The sequence below is a fragment of the Trichechus manatus genome, unplaced genomic scaffold (assembly GCF_000243295.1).
Source record: "Trichechus manatus latirostris isolate Lorelei unplaced genomic scaffold, TriManLat1.0 scaffold00014, whole genome shotgun sequence".
NCBI lineage: Eukaryota > Metazoa > Chordata > Mammalia > Sirenia > Trichechidae > Trichechus > Trichechus manatus.
In genome coordinates, this window is record NW_004443950.1 from 22,309,549 (window position 1) to 22,316,626 (window position 7,078).

At 46.1% G+C, this 7,078-nt stretch overlaps 1 protein-coding gene and 1 non-coding gene across 3 annotated transcripts in view; one reads left to right on the forward strand and one right to left on the reverse strand.

Annotated features, from left to right (window-relative positions):
• The window catches only part of ZNF536 (zinc finger protein 536), a 294,926-nt gene that overhangs the window by 242,672 nt on the left and 45,176 nt on the right, over positions 1-7,078 (reverse strand). The gene's annotated exons all lie outside the window — the stretch shown is intronic.
• On the forward strand, positions 6,761-6,867 carry LOC111819635 (U6 spliceosomal RNA). Its single transcript, XR_002823224.1, has one exon. It is a non-coding gene; the product is annotated as a U6 spliceosomal RNA (small nuclear RNA).

The window sequence follows — 7,078 nt, forward strand, 5'->3', positions numbered from 1 at the left end:
CAGCCTAAGACACTACTCTAGTCTCCAGAGTCCCTGGGTGGTGCAAACAGTTAAAATTAAGGCGTTTGGCTGCTAATCAAAAGGTTGGAGGTTCGTGTCCATCCAGAGGCACCTCAAAAGAAAGGCCTGGCAATCTACCTAAGAAAAATCAGGCATTGATAACCCTTTGGAGCACAGTTCTACTCTGACACACATGGGATTGCCATGAGTCAGAATCAGCTCGTTGGAAACTTGTTTTGGGACTCTACTCTCCCTGTGCAGCTAATGAAAATCCTTCTCACCTGCACCCTTAGCCATCTCCAGAGTATATGCAGACCCACCAACCCTAAGAAATGGATTCTGTCTTATACTTTAGTCCAGAAAAGCTATATCTGCCAGACTCAGGACAGGCAATTCAACCTGAACTTACATTTCCATTTAATCTCTAACTGCTTAATTTCAGGAAAGTGGCTCTATTCCCCCTGGAGTATCACACCCAAAAGACTGATGATCTTCCTCCTGGAATTTGACCATGTGGGGTCCTTCAGCCAAAGATCCAGACATGTCAGTTTTGTCTGTGAGCCGAAATAGTATTTGTCTACATTACGTCCTGAATAAACTCAACTTTTTTGGAGTTTGCTTTCCTCACCTTAAACCCCTGTCAAAATACTCAGAAATTTTAAGGCATCACCCTGGACCTACACCCTTGTTTTTCCAATGAGGAAAAAAAAATACTTCCTTCAAAGAGCTGAAACCAAATAAGAATATACCTCATGCTCTGCCCTTGGTGTGGGTCTCAGAAGCTATGTTCAAGATGCAGAATTATTGTGAGTCAAATTTTATTTTCCCAGTGACTTACAAGAGCATGTCAGGGATGCCTTATTCTCAGTATTGACTGGTCTTTAAAAAAGAGTTTCCATACACTTTACTTTCACAAACTGAACTCCTCGTGCTCAGCTGATGAAGAAGACAGGATCCGGCCCACTAGAAGAGTTCAAATAGGACAGGGAGACCAACACATATCAAGGGAAATGCAAGATGTCCTGCCAAACGAAGATAGGAAACAGTCTCCAGTACCCAGGGATCTAGGGGCAAACAGGCTCGGTATCTGTAAAGCGTGTGTAGCAGTTAAGACCCTGAGCTGTGGTGTCTGATAAACTTGGTTGGGCTGAATCAAGTATCTGCCACTTGAAAGCAAGTGACCTTAAGCTTTCAACTTTTCCAAGCTTCAGATTCCTTTTCCATGAACAGTATTACTTACCACATGGGGTCATTTCATGGAGCATATGAGATAAAGCCCATATAGGCTGAATACTGTATCTGGTATGTTTTAAGCTCTCAGTAAATATAAGTAGTGGTCATTGTTGTAGTTATTATTTGGTATTTGAGGGTTAATCCCTTTAGTAAGGAAAACCAAACCTGTTGCCATCAAGTCGATTCCGACTCTGACCGTCTGCGTGTCAGAGTAGAACTGTGCTCCATAGAGTTTAGGAAGACTGATCTTTCGGAAATAGGTCACCAGGTCTTTCTTCTGAAGTGCTTCTGGATGGGTTCAAACCTCCAACCATTCAGTTAGCAGCAGAGCACGCTATTTGTACCACCCAGGGACTTCCTTAATAAGGCATGGGGCATAAATAGTCTTCCCTGGTACCATTTTTTTTTTTTTTTTTTTTTGAAACTCTGTATCCAGGATGAAAAGGCTGAACTTCCACATGACAAGGTTGGACCTTCAGTCACACATCCTGACAAATGCCCAACAGCACCGGGAGGAGGGCCATTAAAGCTCAAAGCTGGGAGCAAGCTCAGAGAACAGCTTAGTACAGGTCCATTAGGCAGATGGAAAAACTGAGCGTCAAAGAGTGAGGAAGTGGTGGCACTGCTGGGATAAGAACCCAAGGACCTTGCCTCTGAGACCCACCCACTGAATCTCACGGAGATTCCAGAACCAGAGGTAACCTTGGGATGTCAGAGCCACAGGCTTTTCAAGGGAGCAACCTTTCCTGAGGCTGTGATGTCAGCTGGGATTTAAGCCCACCCCAAAAGAAATCTGCTCCCATGGGAATGATTTGAAATCATCTAAGAAATTCTTTAGAAAAAGATTAGCCTCTTGGGTAAAAATAGCAGGCCCCGGAAGACGGGTTTGGGGAGTACCTCTAGAGGGAACACCATCTTGTCTGGGGTCCTGATGGACCATGGTGGTGGGGGAGGTGGGGTGGACCCACACACTTGGACCTTCAGGCACCTCTGAGGTCAGCCAAGGAGAAAGGCCCACCTCATCTTCACTCTGGCCACCATCTTTCCCATGCCCCCTACACATATCAGCCACTAGAGCGCCAGTTTCCACTACGCCATTGCTGGATGCAAGTCATCCAAGGCCAAGGAAGAGAGTCTCCAAAGACCTTTCTCCTTTCAGCCTTGAGGTCATGGAGGGCTAACAGAGGACACGTGTCTAAAGAAGTTTAAGTGGCTACTTTGCAAAAATAAGACGACTTCATCAAACTTTATAAGGCACCTCATGTGTAAGTAAGTTTGATGTGAAGTATAAAATTTGGGTGTTTGAAGATGAAATATAAATTCCTATAAAAATGATGATATCCTAGTAGTGTAAACACGCACACACACACATGCATATATGTGTGTATACAGATATATAGGAGAGAGAGAGAGAGAAGTAGGGAGGGAAGGGAGGAGGGAGAGAGGAGAGCAAGAGTATCAGAGTCCCTGATGGCGCAAGTGCTTAAGTGCTGGACTACTAACCAAAAGGTTGGTGGTTCAAACCCACCTAGAGATGCCTCAAAAGTCAGTCCTGGCAATCTGCATCTGAAAGGTCATAGCCTTGATAATCTTATGGCGTACAGCTCTACTCTGCACACAGGGGGTGCCATGAGTCAGAATCTACTCAACGGCAATTAACAGCTATATATATGAAAATGTATATATATGTATACATATACGTGTGTGTGTGTATATATGTATATATATACATGTGCGTGCTGTTGTTGTTAGGTGCTGTCGAGTTGGTTCTGACTCATAGTGACCCTGTGCACCACAGAACAAAACACTGCCTGGTCTTGCACCATCCTCAGAATCGTTATGCTTGAGCCCGTTGTTGCAGCCACTGTGTCAATCCTTCTCGTTGAGGGTCTTCCTCTTTTTCGCTGACCCTATAGTTTACCAAGCATGACGTCCTTCTCCAGGGACTGATCCCTCCTGATAACATGTCCAAAATACGTAAGACTTGGTTTCACCATCCTTGCTTCTAAGGAGCATTCTGGTTGTACTTCTTCCAAGACAGACTTGTTTGGTCTTTTGGCCGTCCGTGGTATATTCAACATTCTTCACCAACACCACAATTCAAAGGCGTCAATTCTTCTTTGGCCTTCCTTACTCATTGTCCAGCTTTCGCATGAATATGATGCAATTGAAATATATATATACGTATATATATACACGCACATACATATACACACACATACATACACACACAGATATATCCCTACAGACAGGTTCTCACAAAGAGCCTGTAAAGCAGATACTGTCTATAGAAACATGTTTTCCTATTGATTGTGATTATATTATTGGAGATGAGCTCTATGAAAAGAGGTGGTCTTTAAATATATCAAGCAGCATGCAATAATGTAGCAATTTATTAAGATCATATTTTAAGTGAAAATTAGAATTCTATTTCAATGGCATTCAGAAAAAAAAATGTACCAAATATGAGTGAAGAATAGCCAGGCTTATTTTTATTCTTGGCACTGTAGCCTAAAAGCACGAATGAAAACAGCAACGACAACTCAGCGAAGGCGAGGAAGCAGGCTGGAGCCGTTCCGGGCTCCTCGCGGCTACTCTCCACCCGCACCCCCAGGACAGCCTCCACGGCCGCAGACCTCCAGGGGGCCGACAGCCACTTACTAGTCTTGGGACTTAAGGCGAGTGACCCAGCTGCTGTGTGTATCATGTCCCCTCTGTGGAATGGGTACCCTGGCCCCCACCTCATCTAGACAACAAGGCCCAAAGCCAAAGACCCAGAGCCAGGTCCAACATGGCAGCTGCTCAACTGTTCATTTCTTGTGCAGAGTTAATACTTTGCTATAAAGCGGAAGAGGAATGCAGTTTCTCCAGTGATTCAAAACACCTTCGTCAATGAGCAATTGCAGGTATACATCTGATTGATCACATACGGCTGAGGGAAACCCTAGGTAAAAATTCAGAAAGGGAGGCTCTGAGGTCATCTATTGAATCTGGTCCCTGCTGAAAGTTTTACATATTGAACTTCTGCACGGCATACAAGGGAATGCACACACACATACTCACAACCACACACGCACTCACGCAAACACACTCTTTCACGCATTCTCTTTCATACGAATATACTAAAGCGTGAGTCTCTGAGTGGTGCAAAGAGTTAACACCCTCAGCTGCTAACCTAAAGGTTGGAGGTTCAAGTCCACCCAGAGGTGCCTCAGAAGAAAGACCTGGTGATCTATTTCTGAAAAAATCAGCCATTGAAAACCTTAGGGAGCACAGCTCTACTCTGACACATATGGGGTCGCCATGAGTTGACAGGCCAGCAACTGGTTTTATACTAAAGTGATCTCCTTTTGGGAAGAAATGCTTTAATATACAACAGTCCCAGATGCCTCAGATTCTTGTGACCTCCTTGCTTTCCAGTTTCAGGGCCCCCAGGGTCTACCCCACACACGGCTATGAACTGAGTGCTGGGCTTCATCTTACGACTGCAAAATGAAGGAGGCAAACTCACATTTGAGTGTCTTCACTTTTACAAAAGGAAGAAAATGTGAGGCTAAGTCAAAAGTCAAGAAGGGAGAGGGTTGACATGCCATGGGGTTGAGCCCAATGTCATAAAACACGATGTGTACTGCCTGTTTAATGAGAAACTACTTGTTCTGTAAACCATCTAAAGTACGATTAAAAAAAAAAATGGAAGTCAAAAAAATAAAGTCTCCTTGGTAACAAAGATTACGGCGCGACAGTAGAGTGAGGGGTGTCAGGGGCTGCCCCTCTCTCAGCCACAAGGGATGCGTCCCCCACATGCACGCTGGGTTACTGTACATAAGGAATCACCCAGCCCACGGAACCCCCTGGGCGGCTTATGCCCATTGTGATCAAATGTAAATGCATGATAAAGGTCACCGTAGAGTCATCATTACCATCATGGAACTCTGACCAATCTGTCGTTCCAAGAGCATCATCGATGACTCAACCCATTCACCAGCCTCTTAAATACACACCCGGGGCGCCCCCACAGCCCACAGCATTGTGGCTGCCAGCATCTCTGTGTGCGCCCTCACCTGCACGGCTTTTTCTCGGATACTACAGGAGGGGAAGGCGGGGGGAGAAGTTCCCATCTGACCATTAACCCTCTGCCTTGGGAACAACATTCAAGCTCTGCGCCCAGCTCCCCCACAGGCTCCCTGGCCCCTTGCTCAGGGGATAAGGCCGGGCCCCCGAGAGCAGAATAGTCTCACCCCTCCCTAATACAAAAGGGCTCTACACCAACATCTGTCACAGAAGAGTGGCAGAGCATGCCCTCACTCCGTGGTGATTTAGCTCACAATGAGGAAAGCACCTACTCTGTGGCTAGCCCAGGGCAGCCACTGTCGCAAGTATCCACGGAGACCTCGGGCATCGAGTACCTGCAGAAAGCCCAGAACTGGGTCCACTGAGCCCCCACCTCTACTGTTTTGTCTCCCTGATGTCACTTCCTTCCCCATAACTGCCTCTGCTGCCTACCCCCTCCAGCTGCAGTTCCCAGAGCAATGTAATGAGGGGTTTGTTTATTCATCCACAAACTCTCCCTGCACACCTACTTCATGCAGCAACCTGTACTGCATCAATCCAATCCCAGCTCACTGCTCAGTGAGGAAGATGGGACATGACAAGCAAGTATACCCATCCCTTCCCTGGGCAGGAAACACTAAAAGCCTTAAAGAGATGTCCACCAAGGACCATGGTATTCCTGGGAGAGAGAGAGACAATATGGGCTAGTGGGGAGTGGGGCAATGAGGGAGCTTCATGGAGAAAGTGGCACCTGAGCTGAGCCTTAAAGACGGGTAGCATTCTGACAAGTCAAGAGGACAGAGGACATTCCAGAGAGAGCAAATGGAGGTCGTAAAGGGATTCAGATATTTCCAGGTTAGTCTAGGGCCTGTGGAAGAGGTAGAGGGTGTAGACAGAACGGCAGGAGAAACAGCAGGAAAGATAAACCAAAGCTTAGGTACTCCTTACACCTGCAAACCAGGTTCCTCCAGAACATCAGGGAAGTGGACACTGATCAGTGAGTCCATTCCACAAATATTTACTGAACACCACTAGGTGTCAGGTACTGAGGCACACTGGAATCATTATGGAGGCTGGAGGCTGTACAAACACTGACAAAACTATTAATCTCGAAACTGAATCCTGACGTTTTGACTGCCCTTACAAAGGCAGCAAGGGTTCAGTGGTAGACTTCTTGCCTTCTATGCAGGAGACCAAGGTTGGATTCTCAGCCTATGTACTTCATGCACAGCCACCACCCATCTGTCAGTGGAGGCTTGCATGTTGCTGTGATGCTGAACATGTTTCTGCAGAGCTTCCAGACTAAGACAGAGCAGGAAGAAAGGCCTGGTGATCTACTTCCAGAAATCAGCCAGTGAGAACCCTGTGGATCACAATGGTCCTATCCCGCTGTGCAGTGAGTTCCCATGAGCTGGAACCAGCAGCAGAGATAAAGCACTTTTCATTGCTGAAAACATCATCGATAAAGGCCAGCCTCGTGCTCGCTTTGGCAGCACATACACTAAAATTGGAACGATACAGAGAAGATTAGCATGGCCCCTGCACAAGAATGACACACAAATTCTTGAAGCATTCTGTATTTTTACTAATTGAAAAGCTAAGAAGTTTCCTGAATGCAAGCAAACACTTCAAGGGACAGAGTAGCAGGCGTAGGGATCTGGGGACCATGGTTTCAGCAGTCATCTAGGTCAACTGGCATAACAAATTTTATTAAGAAAATGTTCTGCATCCCACTTTGGTGAGTGGCATCTGGGGTCTTAAAAGCTTGCAAGCGGCCATCTAAGATGCATCAATT